Genomic DNA, 21462 nt, shown 5'->3' with positions numbered 1-21462 from the left:
ATGGATTTAAACCTAAGGACAGAGGAGATTGTGAAAGATTCTCTTTTTTGAAAATTAAAATAAATAGGCTCAGTCCTTTTTACCATATCTAGTATACACACACACACACACACACACACACACACACACACACAAATATAATCTTGTTTCTTTCCTCCTTTGTTTTCGAGACAAAGTCCAGCTCTGTAGCCCAGGCTGGCCTGGAATTGGTGATTTTCCTGCTTTATATCCATAGGTGCTGGATTACAGGCAAACACCACCATGCCTAGATAGCTATGTTTGTGTTTCTGTCATCAAATATATTTATTTAATCTCTAATTTAGGAAATATTTATCATTCTCATTGTTGCCTGAAAAGTAATAGTGGATATTGTAAAATTTAACACATTTACACAAGTTTTTCTTCTCACATTCCTGATCTTTATTCATTTAGAAAAATAAACCAATAAATATCTAATATGCTAATAAGAAATTCTAAACATTAAAAACATAAACATGGCTGTGAAAAATTCATTGTTAATTAGGTTTTAGTCTTTTAGAAATTGTTATTTCAATATTACGTGTTGAAATTCTCTTTCATGTTTTTGATAACTGCAACTTATATAACACCTGAACCTAATTAGATGCCCTAGTTCAATGACAAAGTAATATATTTATCCAGCATGGAAGAAGCATGCTTAGGTTAATGAGAAAATTGTTAGGCTAAAATATTTTTAATGTTTTTCCTACAATAAGATTAATAATTTGTAAATAGTAAAGAGGAAACACATAAAAATCATCTACTCGACTTAGAAGAAGGCAAGGAGGTTTAGAAGTTTAGAGATTTAGAGAACTTGCTGCACTTGCAGAGGACCCAGGTTCAATTCCCATCACCCACGAAGTGGCTAACCACCTTCCTACTCCAGTTCCAGCATATTTATCACGTTCTTCTGAACACTTTAGGCATTGTACACCCATGATGTACTTACATACAAGCAAGATACTCATACACATAAATAACAATAAATAAATTTTAAACATTTGGAAAAACAATTACCCATTCCTAGGTCTGTATATTTCTCATGAGATTGGTTTGTGATGAGACTCTATCTAGCAAAGAACCATCGATGATAATTACACTTTCAGCACATGAATGTGGAACACTTGTGTAACTGTTTTAAATGTATATTTATTTTTATTTATTGTTTGGGAATGTCCTATGTGTAGACAGTGTTTTTTTAATCAACTTTACCCCTCAATTCTCCACTCCAGCCTCTCTCATAGCCCCCTACCACATCTCTCTGCCATCTTTATGTATTTTCTTTTTTTTTTTTTTTTAACTCACTGAGTCCACTTAGCACTGAATGTACATGGATGTACCGCCATCCATGGGAGCAGGGGCAGCCTACCGGGACTTCAAGAATCCCTCCCTTACCCATACTGGAATTTTGACTGTTTCTTGAATTCAAAATGAATTCTGGTGTACAAGATGTCTAGGTTTAAAGTTGGTGGAAGATGGAGGAGTTTTGGTAAAAGATTCTCTTTTTTTGTGAAAATTATTCAGTTCTATTTGCTACAAAATTGCTGTTATAAGTACTGAAAGATTAATATAAGAAAGACAAAAGAAAACCTCCTAGAAATAGCTCAGTAAAAGATTGCTCTTTCTTCCTTTGTTCCTTCAGCAGCCTTTTCCTTTTAGGGTTTTAGATTTGGAATTTTATCTGTTTTTGGGGGGTTGCTTATTTGTTTGCTGCCTCCTCTTCCTCTTCCTCCTCCTCCTCCTCTTGTTCTTTCTCCTTCTGAGACTAGGACCCACTATTCAGTCCTATTCAGCTCTTATTTAATCTCTCTCAATTGACCCAGTACTAAGATAACTGGTCTGGTCCAACACATCTGGCAATTGGTTTAGTATTTTGAATTATTTTATTTTATAGTCTTATAATTATTCCTACAAAACTACCCAAGAAGTCTAGAGATGTCAAAAATAACTATTTTTATGAATCCAAGTTTAGCCTGGCATAATGGAACAAGCCTTTAAGCCGAGCATTCTGGAGGCAGAGGCAGATGGGTCTCTGAGATGGAGACCAAGTCTTGTCTACATAGTGAGTTCAAGGCCACTTAGAGCTACAGGGAGACCCTGTCTCAGAAAACCAATAAAGAAAAATAAAGAGTATGTGTTCAGCTGTGAACCAACACTTAACCAAAACATTAGAATAATTCTGTATATAGGAATGAATATATATATATCCACAAATCATAAGGAATTATTCTTCAAATATCTATATTAGCTAAAGTGAAAAAGAAATGTCTTATAGTTTGAATTTATGAAAAGAACCTAAACAAATATTTATTTATTTTCGCTTCAGATAGTGAATGAAGTAGCAGAATACAGATAGTGTAGAAATAATTGTGGAAAGTTAAGGTTTTCAGCAGACCAATGAGTAAGAAATTTCTGTGTGACGTGAATAATGCCATGGAGTCTTTGAGGCATAAGTCTGTAATTTCCCTCACAGAGGCAGGAGGGTCATGAGCTAGAGGATTAACTGGGCTCCCTTAACAAGTACAGGGATACCCAAGAGGAGAAATTGCATGACATATGTCCCATGAGCCCGGCTGCTTTATTTGGAGGATTTTCCCACAAGGACACTTAGAACAAGAGGTAGATTTGAAGGATGGAGAACTGAGAGAAACAGTTAAAATCTTACAGGTATCAAGAAGATTGAATTTGTGTAGGGAAGGAAGAGACAGAGTGAATCCCTTGGCAAGTCAGGATAAATTTTTTAGCATGGAGTTTCAATAAGATCCACCTTCTCCTGACCCAGATCATTTCCTATAACCCCTGATGGATGCAGACATTATGGAATATGTATCCAGTATTAATGCAACAAATTGGTATGCATATTGTGGTTATTGATTATCCATAAGGGGGATATTTCACTGAGGTAACAGGCAGAAAGAAAGTGCTACTTCCCTCAGTAAAAATGATGCTCTATATGTAAATAGCAAAAACGTAAGGGATTACTTAACCAATAATGAAAACAAACATGAGAGATCAAGCTTGTCTGCCAATAATGTAACTTTTACAAGGCCCTTTTTAGGGAGACAATATCTAGATTTTCTGAATTTGTTATTCAAAAATTTTAGGAAGAAATACAGAACATATTATATTAAGAGGTAGAAACATTTTATCAACAATCAAGAGGAAAGCACTCAATTATTGTAAAGCTGATGACTTTAGTGCTGATCTCATCAGATACCATTGGAAATATAGTTGGAGACTAAGGGAAATAGTGTTGCAGTGCTTTCTGTCAGATCAGTTTCATGGGACTGAAATAAGATAAATGACATGGAAAATGGTCTTTGAAACTAGTCACAAATTCAAGAGGTAAATAAAATGAGGTATCAGCTGAGATAGTATATTATTAAGCTATCGAAACACTGGAACAAACAACATTGCAAACCTAGTCAGAAAACCAAGAAGACAAAAGTTATATTTCAACACATAATTACCAATATTTTCCAATTTTGGTAAAAATTTCAATGTGAAGATGTAAAAGGCCAAATAGTACATATACCAAGTGTAGAAACTCAAACAGTGTAACACTGAAAAAGATATTCTATTGACATGAATGATCAGACTGAAAAATACAAGGATGGTGTAACAAGAACTCCCTTGAAAGCAAAACACCACAAAACAAGTTAAGCAATGAACATATAGCACCACAGGACACTGAACCATGCTGTAGCAACCATCATGTGTAAAAGGGCTGGTACTTACATTAACAAGATAGACATCCTGTAACAATATACTACATCTGGGGTGAAGTAAGCTAAATGTGTTAGCTCTGAATTCAGTAGGTTATAAGTCGAGGTACTGGTGATTTCTGATGTTTGTGAAGATTATCAAGCAATACTTCCTTGGCACAAAAAAATTATTGACTTGTTTTTTCCTTCTGGCATGCCTATTTCCAAATTTTTCCTCTTTAGAAGAACACTGGTTATACTGGGTTAAAGACGAACCCAAAAACTTCTTAATTTGTCTCTATAAATATTATATATTAAATAAGATTGTGCTATAAAGTGTAGAAGTGGAACTATAGCTAATCTTTTCAGGAGATAAAGTTAAATGCATGACATACTTAAATTTAAGAAGTAATAATTTTTAGATTAGAGAAACATTGACAAAACTATATACTACCTACTATGAATTCCAGTTGAAAGTATAGACAAAGCTAGATTAATAATTAAAGGAAATCTTAAAAATGTACCGTGTAAGCATTAGACATAAGGAAGTCAATGTAACTTAACATGATATGGTCACATTTAAAATATGTTGAGTTACCAGAGGTAAAACAGAATATTGTATAATGAGAAATGCTATTTTCATTATGAATTAGTCTTAATTCTCAATGTTTATAGAAATGATGTTAGAAGTCAGGTGTGGTAGCACATACCTTTAATCTCAGCACTGGGGAGACAGGGGTAGGCAGATCTCTGTGAGCTGGAGGTCAGCCTGCTCTACCTAGTGAGTTCATCTTTTTGAGACAGAGACTCTGTCTCAAAAAGATGAAAAAGAAAAAAAGAAAAAGAAAAAGAAATATTAGACTGTCCAAAATAAAAATGAAAATAAAAAATTAACAGAAAAGAAAAACTTACACACCAAGTCAGAAATATTAAGGCAGCTGAAAATAAATAAATATTTAATATATAACCAACTGGAAATTAGTAGAGTGTTTTGAGCATTTTAAGACTGTGAACCACTATAATCTATTCTTAATTATAGAATATTACAAAGCATTCATAATAATGTTCTAATCAAATTTACATGGGCTAGTTATAAAGCACTGCATATTATTCACTATGAAATCATTCTCAAACTTTGAAAGATTAAAATTTCTCATAAGAGTTGAGGAAATGGCTCTTCTATTCATTGGGACAGTGGTAGATGATTATATTTCTGAGAACTCATTAAGGATATTATATAAATTGTGTGAGTCTTACTCTACTCATTTTTTAAATCTACCATTTACAAAGTGTATTTTATTAAAATAAAATTTGTGTCATATTCTTTACCTGAATTATACAGGGAAGAAACTTATCATTTGTAAATACTTATTTTTCCTACTTTTAAAATGGAATACATCAGTAGACAGTACATGAATTGAAAAAAGATTCACCCCACTGGATATTTGAGTAACCTCTTCAGAGGATGGTGTAAGAAGAATAGTATGTAGGAATTGGCTAGGCAGTTAGCCAGTTTCTTGGCTAAAAGTCAAAATGTTCCTGGGCCTTTTAGCAACGTACTCTGTTTTAAAGGCCAAAAATGTCAAAAGTATTTGGGAGCTTGTATCCAATCCTTAAAAGATTTTACTGTTACCTCTTCAGAGGGGGGAATTTTAGAGTAGCAAAATGCCCCATTAAAAAAAAAAAGAGTATACAAAGTTGTCAGGAGAAAGTAATGGGGAGGTATGGGAGGTGTTGGAGGGGAGGGAGTAGGTGTGGATTTGATCAACACACCTTATATGCATGTATGAAATTCTCAGTAAATTTATTTTAAAAGTTAACAAAATTAATGGATCAATACTGAACAGGGCTCAAGGTTTACTCAGTGTTAGACTGCTTGCTTTTTATGTTTAAGTGGACTTTGGTTTCAGTCTCAAAAAGTGCATACACATACACACACACACACACCACACACACACACACACACACACACACACACACACACACACCCCTAACATAACACTGAAAACAATATGCGGCTTATAATTAGCTCTCAGTTCTCTTAGCCACCAACAAGGTTATGTCTATGAACTTCATAGGGAATACCACATCACAACATTCTTCAACAGCATGCATTGTTTTCTGCATCCTCTGGGGCAAGTCCTTTTCCCAAACAAATCAAATCATGTCACTCATAGAATTTTCCTGTCTTTTCTAAAATCCTGCAATTCTCCTGCTAATATTACATTTAATGGAGGATAAACTGTTTTCTCACAGTAATAATCAAATAGTAATCAAAGAAAAGCTACTGAGACAAGCCAACCCTCAATTCAATTAACTGATCTCTCCCTCTTTCAGACATACATCAGTTGTTTCTCCAGTTGTAAAATCCCTCTTGCTTTATAAAATAAAAAGTAGGCAGTTGCTCTGGTACTTAAAAGCCACATGAAGAATTGAAAAATGAAGTCTCACTTCTGAATATTAACTTGGCATTTTTTCAGTATTCACTTAATTTGCAAATAAAGTTGTACTAACTTGAAACTAGGAAGTGACATAGTTTTTCAATGTGGAAGGCAGGATGAGTTAGTGAATAGTACCTCCCTTTAATTTGATAAAGATTCAATATTAATATGTATATATGAAGCTCATATAGATACACAATTAGCACTCCAGGCAATATAAGATGAAATAGAACACAGGTTTGCATACACAAGAAACAAATATTTCAGTATAATCTAAAGAAGAAAAGTCTAAGTGGTTTTGATTAACTGAGCTGTGTAGCTAAGCAGTCATTTTATTGTCAATCAGTAAACCAGAATGAAAATCACAGTAATATAAACAGTTGTAATTTTAATCTTTAAATTATGAAACAATAATTATATGCTAAACGGCATTACCTTGTCAGCATGATTTAATGATAAACTCCTGAAGTAATACTTTTCATTTGTATCTTAGAACTTTTGCTATCGTTTGGTTACTTAGGGAACAAGAGATATATTTTAATGTCCTTAATTCACCAGGAATCTTTTAACTGTTTGCTTCATTTTTTTCATATTAACTGAGCAATACAATGTAATATTGATTCCTCTAAGAAATCAATGTTCTGTAATGATTAAATATACTCATAAATTTAATATATAATGATTATGTTAATTGTTTTTTTTTCACCTTCTTGTTCTAAAATACCAAACAAAAGCAACTTCAGGTAGGAAGGGTTGATTTTGGCTCACAGGTGGAAGTTATAGCACATCATAACAGGAAGTGCATTTCATCCTGGTATGTGGCAGCTGATCACATTTATCCAAAATCAGTAAACAGAGGGATGAATGATGGTACTTAGCTTATGCTCTCCTTTCTTTTCACTCCTGGAAATGGGCTTCTTAGATGGCGCCATCCACATTCAGGTTGGGGCTTTCCTCTTCAGTTTCTAGGAACAACCTCATAAACATCCAGATGTTTGTTTCCATTGTGAGTCTATCTATCTATCTATCTATCTATCTATCTATCTATCTATCTATCTATCTATCTATCTATCTATCTATCTATCTATCTATCTATCTATCTATCTATCTATCTATCTATCTATCTATCATCTATCATCTATCTATCTATCTATCTATCTATCTGTCATCTATCTATCATCTATCCATCCCTGTCTATCTGTCCTTCCATCCATTGTTATACCCACCGCAAAGCACAGAGGAATGCCACATAGCGATGCTCGCTTTAAGAGTACTTTTATTAGACAGTGGTTGAGGGTGTCTCAACTTTCAACCTCCATGGGAGGTAGAACAGAACTTTAAAAGCTAAAAACCATAATTACATCATGCCAGGGGCAAAGCTAATAACCAAAGTTACACTATACCAGAGGCAGATCAGTTGCCAGAAGTTTTCAGTTAACAAATAGTTTCTAAGTTTCAGTTAGGAAAAGCTAGTTTCTCAGAATTGCAGAAACAATGGGCTCCCTAGAGATGAAAGTATATCTGGGAGAGGATATTCTGCCTGGCTAGTTGTAAGTTTCCCAGTAGTGTCTAAACAATGTTTTCCCTGAAAATGTAGGTATAGCCTTCATGAGGCTGTTCTGCCTAGTTTGGTGCAGTTAGCAGGGGCAGCAGCTGAGCAGAAACACAAATTGAAGCAATAGTCACCTAGAATAAAATGGAGTCAGTTTGGGTATTTCATCATAAAGCATCCCTCTGCTTATCTACCAACAATCTATGCATTCATCCATCCATTCATTCATCCATCCAACCATCAAGTGTCTATCTGCTTTCCTATCAGATACTTGATTCATTCATGGATACTAATTCATAAAATTCATAATGTAAAAGACTGAACCAACTAAATTTTGAATGCCTTTTAGCAGCATTATTGATCAACAAATATATCCCAGTGATAGTGTATTTGTCTAACTTGCTTAGAATGTATGAGGTAGTAGGTAAAATTTAAAAAAATCAATATTCTACTTCAGAAAATAATAGCAGTAACAATGAGCTAGAACAATTTCCACCACTCAACTGTCAGCTACATCTACTCAGAATCTTCTTTCCATCCTCTTATTACTTTCATTTCTGTGACTAGATATCAGACAAGAAACCATTTAAGGAAGGAAGAGTTTTTTGTGACTTACATTTTAAGAGTAATATACTCTCTCAGAGTAGGGACACCATGGTAATTAGAGTCAGTGCCCAGTTGACCACATTGTAGTGACAGGAATTAGAGTCTAAACAGGCAGTGGGCAAGGACTATAAAGCTCCCAGTAACTTACTTCTGCCAGCAAGTCTGTATCTCCTAAAGACTCCACAACCTTCCCAAACAGTGCCAATAATTTAGGAATTAAGTGTTCAAACACATGAGTCCATGGCAGACCTAGTACATTCAAGCAACAACATTCTGACACTGGACCCCCATAGACCTCATGGGTCATTTCATGAGGCAAAATGCATTCATTTTAACTTAAAAAAAATCCTATACTCTTTAACAGTCCCAACACTCTTAGAAACTCAGTCTCTTCTAAGATTTGAGGCACTATCTTAATTTTGACCCCCATCAAAACAAAAAAATAGACAATGATGCAGTTAGCACTCCTGTTCTCAAAAGGAGGAATGGGCCATGGCATGGAAATAGTATAAAGCAGGGGCAAAATCCAACAGAGCAAGTAATGAAACCTGCAGCTCCATGTCTGGAATTCAGGACATTTTGGATCTAAATGATTCATAAACCCCCAATCCATTCTTAAAGCATTTCCTGGAAGATGGTTCTGGCATCTCTAACATCCTGGTGTTTCCACATGACTAGACTTAAAACAAGAAGGATGCCATTTCTGTTACTATTTTTTCTATAAAGATTTTTTTTCTTGTTTTGACCAAATACCTAACAAGGAGCAATTTAGCAGTGAAAGCATTTATTTTGGCTAATAGTTCTAGAGTGATACATTCCATCACAGTGGAGGAAGCATAGAAGCAGTTATGGGAAGCTGACTAATCACATTGTATGAGCAGTCAAGAATAAGTGAGGCAGATCTACAAACCCTCAAAGTCAGCTCCCCATGAGCCACTTTCTCGAGAAAGTGTCTCCATCTTATACAGTCTTCAAAAACAGTACCACCAACTAGGGACCATGTGTTAAAACACATGAGCTCATAGGGTATATTTCATGTTCAAATGGAAATAATATTCTTTCACTAAACTCAACTAAAATTTGTAAATAGGAAAAGAACTATTTTCTTTATCCATTTCTTTGGAACCTTCCTCCCATAATTAGCATCAACCATATTTGACTGTTTTGCATACATTTTAACCAGCTTTGCTTCTCAAAGTTACTCTTTTAGTCACTTTCCTATTTCTGTGATAAAACACCATGACCAAGGAAAATAATAGAAGGTAGAGTTTTTTGGACTTCAATTCAAAGGGTTAGAGTCCATATTGCTGGGCGAGGCATGGCAGCGAATGTGGCTGGAGAAGAAATCCAAGTGATCATATTTTTAAGAAGGTACAGGAAGCAAAAGAGACAGGAAATCTCGCAAGGCTAAAGAACTAAGTTTTAAATATTTTATTTATTATTTTTACTTTGTGTGTATGGGCATATTGTCTGCATGTATGTAAGTGCACCCATGTTGTACAGTGCCCACAGAAGTCAGAAGAGGATGTCAGATCCCTTGGAACTGGAGTTACAGACAGTTGTTAGCTGCCATGTCGGTGCTGGGGATCAAACATGAGTCCTCTGCAAGAGCAGCTAATGCTTCTAACAACTGAGCCATCTCTCCAACCCTTTAAGAACTCTTAAACCAAACCCCAGTTCTTTGCTTCCTCCGGCAGGGCCACACCTCCTAAAATCTCCCCGAACCGGGCCACCAACTAGGGACAAAATTTCCAAATACTTGGAGCCTATGGGGGATATTTTCATTCAAACCACCACAGGTACATGTGTTTTAAACTATTTTCTTTACTCAGTTTTTATGGAAAGGTATTAATTTACACAGAGGGGATTCTGCTAAAACAGACAAAGCTAATAAATGCAACCAAGAGAAGAGAGGAATGAAAAAAGCCTTATTATTTCTTCAAGGAAGGGAGCACTGGGAATAACTTTGGAAGCAGTGTTTCTCTAAACAAGTAAATGAAGGAGCTTTTTTAAACTAAACTTATTTTTGAAATTTCCATTTCTTAAATTTTTGTTGCTAATGTAATATTGCTATAGCATGACCTGAAATTTATTTATTCATTTTATTTTGCTCTCTCTCTCTCTCTCTGTATTTATGTATGTGTTGAGTGCGATGGTATATGTACATGTGGCATATGGATTAGTGATATAGGAATATGTGGTTTATGTGGGTGTGGTATATGTGCAAGTGTGAGTATGGTTGCAAATGGAAGCCAGTGGAGGGACATCAGGTGTCCTGCTCCATCACACTCTGACTTACTTCCTTGATATAAGGTCTCTTACTTAACTTGAAGCTAGGTGAGAGCTGCCAATAAACACCAATGATCCTCCTCTCTCCACCCATGCAACACTAGGCTACAGGTGTGCAATGTCGTGTTTGACTTTCACATGGATACTGCAGATTCAAACTCAGACCCTCGTGCTTACAGATCAAGCTCTCTTTCCCACAGGACATCTCTCTAGCCCTTACTTGAAAATTCTGTCTGATACATTTTAACTGCTCACTTCACTTCAGTATTCCCCATCTTATAATTGAATTATTTTATTAATTTAGACATTTTTTTGTGGACAGGACATTGTTTGGTGTAGCTCTTTTAAAATATAGTTTGTCTAATTGTACCTCTCAATTGGTTTATACAGACTATACACATTTTATTTAGCAACGAATAAGACACACACATGTAATTTTCTCTGCCCAACTCTATCTAGTTCTGGGGGTTATATTATAGATGTTTTACCACTGTGAGTGTCACTTTAGAAAGTTACTCCACTTGGTTTTCTTCACATTCCCTCATGGGCATCATTGTAAACTGGATCTCCAGTACTGTCATACAAATGACAACAGATTCACTGATGGGAAGAAGGAAGTAGGAAATGCAATATGTTTGACATGCTGAAAGAAAACAAATATGAACTCTGAATTCTACATTTAGCAACAATCTTTAAGGGATTAAGGAGAAACCAGATCTTTTCAAATGAAGTAAAACAACCAAAAAAAAAAAAAAGTGTCACCAACACTAACTAGTATTAAGGAAGGAAAAATGGAAATTCTGTAAATGGAAAAGAAAAAAATGTGAATTAAAAAATATGCATCCAAATTGTTTAAAGGAAAATAAAATCCAAACTAAGATTATTTGTAGCTTATTTAATTATTTATAACATTAGATACCAAAATTACTACCTGTCTGTTGAAGCTCATAATTAATGAGGAATACATATTTAAGGTAACTATAATCACATTGTTCATAGTTATTTTGATACTTCAAAAATAGTATCTATTCTTCTTTTATGACTTATTATCCGTGTGTGTTTGTGTGTATCTAAAGTGTACAGGTGTTCTTGGAAATTGGAAGAGGAGAGTGTTAGATCCCCTGGAGCTCGAGTTGCAGGGGTTTGTGAGCTGCCCAATATAGGTGCTGGGAATGGAACTCACCTCCTCTGCAAGAACAATATGAGCTCTTAACCACTGAGTTATCTGTTCAGACATCTTATATATGATGTATATTATTTTTCCTACATGAAGAATATTCTCTTTATGTGTTTTCACAGATTTTTCATTTTCACAGTTTTTAATTATGATGATCTTGTCATGTATTAGGGATGATTATTCTATTAGGACATTGCTCTTTTTCTGAAATACTTGGGTTATATCTCCTACCAAACTTGATTTGAGTCACTTTCAAATCTTTATTTCTCAGTTCTATACTCTACATTTAACATTTGGAGATGATAATAAATATTATATCTTCTTATTTTATTTTGGTTCTTTAAGAGTTTATTCATTTTATTTCCTGAACTTACAGGTCAGACTGATTATTTTCTATGGGCATGGTGGATAGGCATGTCCTCAGGGAGAACTAGCACTGAACCCTAAGAGACCCAGTAGACAGAGGGGAAGATAGTCATCCCACCCACCCAACTGGTCAGCTTCAGTTGCATGAGGGAGCAGGTCTGAGGACAGCTGATGAGGAAGCCAGGAAGTGGTTGATTTTGTCAGTTGGTTATTAGGACAGCATAGGCCTGGGAGCCAAGAACTTCACAGAAACAAAGCATTTACAACCATGTCTGGAAGTTTGTTAGATTTATTTGGAAATTGCATTTAGGATAAATTAGATCTACTTTTCTTCAATTGTTTTCTGTATTTTTAATGTGATTATGAATAATCTTGTTATTTCTTGTTATGTGTCCTAGTAAGGTTTATAGAACAAATTATATAATACCTACAGTTTTTAAAAACTATGTATCAAACATAAATTCACAGTTTCTCAAAGTTCTTGAATTTTCTTTTATATCGTCAGAATTCTTTATTCTGTCGAACCACAGATGAAACATCCTATCAAGGATTGTGTTTAACAGTGAATTAGAGCACAAATATCTGCTTCAATTTTCCTACTGTTGCATAGGACTGTCCTCTGAAAGACAATGGACAGATGCCATATTCCCAAGCTTGGTTGCTCCTTCCTGCCCAGGATCATCATAGCTAAGCTTGTTGACTGTTATGTGTTCAAAAGAAAGAGGGGCAGGGAGAATCAGCCACACTTTCCAACCAATTAGTAGATCCCAGTTGCAGGTGACAGGGGGAGGGGCTAAGGAGGTGCCTGGGGGAGGCTTCTTGCCATTTTATGTGACTGTGGGAAAGACACCACGCATGCTTGGATGAAAGGTTTCCAGTGCAGCTGACACTCATGTAAATAAACCCTCACCCATTGTAAACCCAATACATTCATTGGTTTCCCAGACTGCAGTTTGGTGAAATTATACCTCCATTGTTGGGACCAAGGGAGCTGGAGGTAGTTGTTGTTTATACCCCATCAGAAGGAATTTTAGCTACACTGGTGAACAACGAATTAGAACAGAAATATCTACTTAATTTACCTAGTGGTACAATGATCCATCATAACAGTATAAATATATATATATATGTATATATATATATATACATATATGTACATATATTTTTTTTCAGATATCAGCTACTACAACAGATAAACTGCTGTGTGACTCTGTCTTCTCCTTTGAAAAAAGACAAGTTTAGACTAGATAATCTACAAATGTCAATATTCTACCTGCTTCTATGTATTTGAAAAAAAGAGATAATGATAGAAATATAGATGTACATGTTGATAAATATGGAAATAGGCTGAAACTCTAAACTCTTACTTTTATGCATAACTCATTGGCTTCTGTCCTACTAAATTACACCATAGTGTGTGTTCTTGTGCACACGCACGCACACAGACACACAGACACACACACAGACACACACACAAAAGATTATTACATTCCTGCCAGGTGTGATGTTGTACGTCTGTATGTCTATAATCTGAACACGGGTCTACAGAGTATATTTCAGATCAGTCAGGGATGTAAATTGAGACCTTGTATCAAAAACAGCAAGGGAAATAAAATAAATGCAAAAAAAAAAAGAGTGATCTATTCTTTGTCTTCTATGCCAATCAGTGAAGGAGCAAACAGAGCAGGAGTGATGTTATTATCGGGATATAACCTCTAAGTAAATTCAGGTGACTGCTTGTGTGTTGTCAGCTGTGACTAGGTGAGTTTCATAAAAGAAATCGTTAGTTCAATGATTTTTTTAAGATTTATTTTCATTTTTAGTTATGTTTATATGTTTTTCTATGTGTGGGCACATGTATGTTAAGTGCAATGCCCATAGAGGTCAGAAGAGGGTATTGGATCCTCTGGAAATGGATTTACAGGAGTGTATGGACTGCCATGTGGATGCTGGGAACTGGATAGGTCTCCTGTAAAGAGCAGCTCTTAAACATTGAACCATCCTTCTAGTCCCAATTCACTAAAAATTTAAGATCACAGTTTCTTCCATAGCCATATTGAGGGATTGCTATCTGGAAAAATAAAGCCAACTTTGGAATCTTGGAATTTGGATAACATCTTCAGAGGAAGGTGTGATAAGGATAGGAGGCAGGAAAAGGCTAGGCACTTAGGGAAAAAAAAAAAAGACCACAAAGAAAAGTTACCAGTTTTTTGGCTAAAAGTCAAAATGTCCTTGGCCTCTTAGCAATAAACTCTGTTCTAAAGGCCAAAAATTTGGGAGCTTGTATCTAATCCCTAAAAGACTTTAGGATTACCTCTTTAGAGGGGGGAATGTTAGAGGACTAAAAAGCTCCGAAGAAAGAAAGAAAGAAAGAAAGAAAGAAAAAAGAAAGAAAGACGGAAAGGAAGGAGGGAAGGAAGAGAGAGATGGAGGGGGAGAGAGAGAGAGAGAGAGAGAGAGAACATGAAGTTGTCAGAAAAAAGTGATGGGGAGATATATGAGGTGTTGGAGAGGAAGGAGTGGGAGCAGATTTGTGGATTTGATCAAAGCATCTGATATGTATGTATGGAATTCTGAATAAAAAAATTTAACATGTTTAAAAAACACTGAATTACATGCATGAAAACCAAATTATTCACAGAGATCTGAAAGCAGAAAATATATTTTATTCTGGTATCACTTGTGTGAAGGTGGGTGATTTTAGATTCAGCACTGTAAGTAAAAAAGCCGTAATGCTGAACACCTTCTGTGGGTCTCCTCCTTATGCTACACCTGAACTTTTCTGAGACGAACAAAACATCAGTGTTTATGTGGATATATGCACCTTGGGGGTGCTTTTGTATTTCATGGTGACTGGTACGATGCCATTTCATGCAGAGACTATGGCCAAACTGAAGAGAAGCATCCTTGAAGGCACCTACACCATACCCCCACATGTGTCAGAGCCCTGCCACAGGCTCATCTGAGAAATTCTTCAGCCTGTTCCCACAGAGAGGTATGGGATCAGCTACATCATGAACAATAAGTGAATGCGAGTGGTGCCATACTCCACCCCTCTGGAACCTTTCCAACTGGATCCTAAACACTTGTCAGAAACCAGCACTCTCAAAGAAGAAAATGAGGTGAAAAGCATTTTAGAATATTTGGGTATTACAGAAGAGCATATCAGCAATAACCACGGGAGAGATGCTTGAAGTTCAATCACTGGGATCTATAGAATCATTTTACACCAAGTACAAATGAAAAAGGCTTCGGAAACTGTGCCCATAATGATACTACCAGACCCTAAAGAAAGGGACCTAAAGAAAGGGTCTAGTGTCTATAGAGGCATAAGACACACATCCAAATATTGTTCAGTTTTATAAATTACATCAGACTGCTGGTAGCTAACCATGATCAAAGTTGCTCCTTTTAATTTTTCTTCTGGAAAACTTGGATGCAGATATTTTTTAAATTTTAAATAAATTTAAATTTGAGATAAAAATTACATTTATTATTTTTATTTTACGTGTATGTGTGTATTGCCTGCATGTAGGTAAGTGCACCAGTGTTGTGCAATGCCCATGGAGGTCAGAAGAGGCTGCCAGATTCCCTGGTACTGGAGTTACAGACAGTTGTTAGCTGCCATGTGGGTGTGGGATTCGAACCCAGGTCTTCTGGAAGAACAACCAGTGTTCTTAACCACTGAGCCATCTCTCCAGCCCCAAATAAAGGTTTTTCTAAGTTAAAAATATTAATACTGGTCACATTACATAATAATTTAAGAATATTTTAAATTAAATATATGAATCTACTTGTGATGGTTTGTTTTGTCAGCATAACTCATACTAGAGTCACCTGGCAGAGACTTTCAACGAGAGATTGTTACATTGGGTTGGCCTATGGACATGTCTTTAGAAATGTGTCTTGAGTATATTATTGATGTGGGAAGAACCAGACAACTTGTACAATGCTATTCCCTATGTAGGTTTTCCTTCACTGAATAAGAGTGGAATATTCTAGCTGAGCAGTAAGTATACATGCATTTATTTTTCTCTGCTCTGGACTGTGGATGTGATGTGACTAACTGCTTCAAGCTCATACCAGTAAGACTTTCCTACAGTAATGACCTAGAACCTGTCATTGTAAGCAGAATAAACTCTTTTTCTCATAAGTTGCTTTTAGTTAGGATATTTTATCATAGCAGCAGAAATGACACTAGAATATGTATCTTACTTAAATTTTTGATGTAAAACTTTATAGACATAGCTCTAAATGACAGCATTTCTTATTTTATATAGAAATCTCATGGATAGATTGTATGCTGTGCCTCTCATACTAGTCAAATCAATTCACTGTAAATCAACTGTGGATTTGACAGCTTGTGGTATTATACATTGATAGTATCTGTGCTTTTTCAGGGCTAGCAAAGTAATTCACAAGTAACGTATCCATTTTGAAAAAGTACATTAAATAGATAGAAATTATTGTTATATTGTCTGTGTTGTTCTTCTCAAAGTGAGTTCGAATTTGAATGTATAATTTTATAAATACATATTCACATATATACACACACATACATATGCTTTCACATGAGCATAGACATATTTTTAATATTTCTGTTAATACAAAATTAAAATATAAGTAGAAAATATAGCACTAGTTTTATATAATTAAAATGGCAGTTCTTAAGGGAGAGAAAAATTGAGATTTAGATCTATTAGCTATCTTTTGTATTCATTTTGCAAAGGCTAATGTGGAGGAATGGGTGCAAATCAAGAGTTTCTCTCTCTAGAGGCTTCCTGCATTCTTGGTTGAGGCTTCCTTGTCTATCTTGAAACCTTTATCACTGAAATGTCCTGTTGTATATTTTTCTAACCCTTGTTACTGCCTTGAGCGCTCTTGTAATTGTGTTGTTTCCAACCAGATAACCCACGTTAAGCTATGTCCAGACACTTGCAGCATGGCCTTGTCAACATCCCTTCTGCTATGCTAGCTAACATATGTACAAATACAACTAATTGACTTGTGGAGTTTGGAAGCCCTTACCATGTCAACCAAAAAGACCATTAGTAGACATTCCTCAGTTTCCATGCTTGGAAATAAAATACTTCCCCAAAGAATCTACTATAGGAAATAACCCTAGTCACATCTTTAGCCCTTATAATCTAAGAATGATTAAACCTTCTGTTCTGGATTCCAGCTGATGATAATTTTGATAGAACTCCCTTACCACTGTGTGAGTTGTCACTTGATACACCCGTCTTACTGTGAAGTAAAAGAACATCAGTCTACTAAATATAGCGTTCTCTTAAAAATTTGCTAAGAAGTTCTTAGATTTCAACTACATTTAACTACCTAATTGCTGATTGAGGTTTGATGCAGATTTAGAACAGATTAGAGAAGAATTTCTTAATGGGAATGACCAGTTACATTTTCAAGTTTGGTTTTAAACACAACTTGGGAAAATAATCATGATTTGAAACATCTGAACTAAATAATTTATGGATGAATTTTCCATATAATGAAATGTCGTTCTATAAATTGGAATATACATGCATTTAAATGTCTCATTATCTGCATTTCTTTCTTTTCATAAAAGTTGAACAGTCTTAGAAATCATCATCTTGTACTAAAAGTTGTTAAACAAGGTGCATTCTGGTTTGATGTCTACATAGTTAGCTTATTTCAAATTTTCTTGTAGAGACTATGCTACCATCCTAATACTTGCCTTTGGCTGAATTCGCTGTCTGCAAATTTTTACCTTCGAATAGTCATAGAAAGGTTTTGTGAATTAGTGCTGCTTCTGGAGCTAAAATAACCTGCAGATAGCTTGCAGGCAGTAGTGAATTCTAAAATAGCTGCACAAAGGTTCACTTCTGAGACTCAGTGCCTTTTGAAGTGAAGGGAATATTCAGAATTTGGAAGATTTGACTATCTCATGAGCATAGTAGATTTTAAGCACAAAGACAAGTTTCAAACACTTTATGGACGAATTTCAGGCTGTCTGGGATTGACTTAGGTTTTTGCAAGATATATGTAAATGGGGGAGGAAATGGTGTGTGGGAGAGATATGTAAAGGGGGGAGGAAGGGGGGGGAGGAGAGAGAGAGAGAGAGAGAGAGAGAGAGAGAGAGAGAGAGACTGCTGGATAGCTTTAGTGTCAACTTGACACACCTGGTTTGAGGGAACGTCAGCTGGGGAATTTCCTCCTTAGGACTGGCCTCTGGTGTATCTGCAGGGAATCTTCTTGATTGTTGAGTGATGTGGGAGGGCCCAGCCCACTGTGGGTGGTGCCGTTCCTGGGCAGGTGGGCCTGTGTTCTGTAAGAAAGCAGGCTGAGCAGGGCCCATAGGAGCAAGCCAGTAAACAGCATTCCTCCATGGTTTTTGCTTCAGCTCCTGCCTCCATGTTCCTGCCCTGAGTTCCTACCTTGGGCTTCCTGATGAACTGTGACCTGGGAGATGTAAGCCAAATAAACCCTTTCCTCCCCAAGTTGGTATTGGTCAGAGTATTTTGTCACAGCAATGGAGAAACAAACTAGGACAGAGTCCAAATATATGTGTGAAATTTTCTGTGATGCTTCCCAGTAAAATATTTAACTTTATACAACATGAAATAATTATACAACAACCTTCATATTAATCACTTTCTTCACAAAATTAGACTTTGTTAAATACTAAACTCATGTCTTAAAGCTTATTTGTTCTCAAAGCATTTCTGTAGTTACAGAAATGATGGTAGGTCTTGTAATGAACTCTTTAAAATAATTTCATTATATTCATTTACTTATTCACAGAAGACATCCTAAAGGAGCAGGCTATCTCACACTATCATGTGTGTCCCCAAGATAAACTCAGGTCTTTAGGCTTTGTGACAAGTGTTTCTACCCACTGAGCCATCTCAACATTCAAGCTAAGATCTTATACACTTATGGAAAAATGTCAAAATGTCAAAGATGAACCACATTTGTCATCCAGTGAAACTTTCTTTAAAGGATACCTACAGTTTATACTTTTTAACTCTCATCAATGAAAATACAACTTATTCTTCTACTACATGATGAGCTTTACATTTTCATGGCTGTGCTAAGAAATAAATCACATTCAATTTTCATTATTATAAACAATCTTTCAGTGAACACTTTTCAAAACATCTTGGTAGTCATATAAGTGAAAAATATTTCTATACACATCTGGAAGTATACTGAAATACCTCTATATCTGCAGTTATGTAGATATTGCAAAATAATAATATGTACAGAATTCCTATTCAGTTAAATAATACCTTCAAACCTAGTGGAAGGAGAGAACAAAAGGAGGGTAATGACTTTCTATCATCTGCAGAGGTATTTGTAAGAATAAACATTTTGAAGGGAAAATCATAGAGGAAAAGTGTGTCTAGCTAGCACAAAGGTCATAGCCATGTCAAAGTTTGGACTAGTATTTTCTCCCTCATTTGAAGAATGAATGTACATTTAGACCTTTATTAGGAGATAGAACACATGTCAAAGTGAGAAACTTCTGAATGCTAAAAATGGCTGTCAGATATTTCTATATCAGTAGACATCTAAATGTGAGTCTGTAAATACAAAAAAAAATTCTCAATCTGTAATTCCATCATCTAGGGATTTTATTAGTTTTGCTATGCTTATAGATTTCAAGGAAGGGAATTTTCTCCTTTGATAGTTTTTTTTTTTAAATAAATGTAAGTAGTGAATATTTGGGTATGCATGTGGTTATAAGCTCTGTGTCTATCCATGTGTGCTGATTCTTCTTAGATTTTACCAGAATTGTGATCACTGGTGACTACAAAAATCTTGACAACTTGAACAAATATTTCCCTTTCTCTTTCCAAGTCTTCAATGAACTAAAAATAATGGAGAAGAATCAGTCACAGGGACACCAAAGTAGTAGGTGTCCCAAGAAAATATTGAGATAGAGAATCAGACAGAACTCCATAAAGTTAAGAGTATTTCTCTCTAGAATCAGACCAGTTCCCACCGGCTCTGCCAGAACACAGCAGTTCTGAAGGAGCCTGTGTACCCAAGCGGAGGCACAGAATGCAGGCGACAGCAGCTGTTGCCTGCCTTTGCACTTCTCTTATTGGACTGAGATCATCTCTCAAACACTCTACGTATATTTTGCCCGTGATTTGTTTCCTAAATTTAGGAACTTTATATGTATTCTATTGCGTAATCATATTTTCTATGAATTTCAGTCATGAAAAATTTCTTTTTCTAGTCACTTAATAAATATTTATTTAGTTTTTCTTTGATGAGATCATGATCATATTTTATTTTTATTTTCTCTGGTGGAGGTTGGAGGTAGGACTTTCTGCATACCACACAAATACACTAAAATTGAGCCACAATCTAGCCCTTAATTTAACTTATAAAAATAAGATCATTCATTTTTCAATTTCTGAGATTTTTTTGAAAACCTATTAAAACTTTATTAATATGGATTAAGTGACTTAGGCCTAGGCATGTTGGATCACAGGAAAGGACATCAGCCTTTCTTGAGTCATGGAGAGAGAAAATACACAGAAATAAAATGTGAAGCAATTGATAGAGAGGTACTCTTACCAGAAAAATAGAAAACATTTGAGTAGACAGGTGGTCACAGAATTCCAGTGCAAGTAAAAACATCAATGTTGAAAAGCACAAACTTTTCAAGGATGTCAGAGGATGAAGAGCAAGAAATGAAGATGGTGACCAACAGCAGAAGGACTTCAGTGAGCCAAGGATGAGTTTTGAAAAGGCTGTGTGATCTGTCACAGGACCCACCTATCATCATTTGCATTATAAACTACATAGAATTTCCTGGAATGGGACATCTTTCCTCATCTGGGGTCTCCGTCAAACTATTTAAGATGCCTGAAGAACATACAGAGTAGGTTCAGATCCTGATCTCTTCATCCCCGTGTGCACACAGCTTGTTTACCAGGGAACTTTAATTGTCTGAATCCAGTTTGCTACCATTCCCACCTCACTATATCTATATCTATCCTATCTATCATCTATCTATCTATCTATCTATCTATCTATCTATCTATCTATCTATCATCTATCTATCTAATTTTCTTTCATGACAAACTGTCACTTGGCCCTGTTACAGCTGCAGCATCACAGCGCCAGCCTCCATCTTCACCCCGTTCGCCAGTCCTGCCAGGCAGAGTCTGTGCTCTGCTCATCTTTATGTTCTGAGTTTCAGGATGTGATCAGGCAGTTAGAGGTCTCTATCTATCTATCTATCTATCTATCTATCTATTTATCATCTATCTATCTAATTTTCTTTCATGACAAACTGTCACTTGGCCCCGTTACAGC

The 21462-nt window shown here is 35.7% G+C and overlaps 1 protein-coding gene and 1 pseudogene across 2 annotated transcripts in view; both read left to right on the top strand.

Annotated features, from left to right (window-relative positions):
• The window catches only part of Cdh12 (cadherin 12), a 1253457-nt gene that overhangs the window by 1007360 nt on the left and 224635 nt on the right, over window positions 1–21462 (top strand). The window lies entirely within an intron of this gene.
• Window positions 14611–15518, top strand: LOC103744278 (annotated as a pseudogene).

This window comes from Nannospalax galili, unplaced genomic scaffold (assembly GCF_000622305.1).
Source record: "Nannospalax galili isolate Female #2095 unplaced genomic scaffold, S.galili_v1.0 scaffold600, whole genome shotgun sequence".
NCBI lineage: Eukaryota > Metazoa > Chordata > Mammalia > Rodentia > Spalacidae > Nannospalax > Nannospalax galili.
The sequence above is the reverse complement of the archived record's forward strand: the minus strand, read 5'-3'. Positions and strand labels throughout refer to the sequence as shown.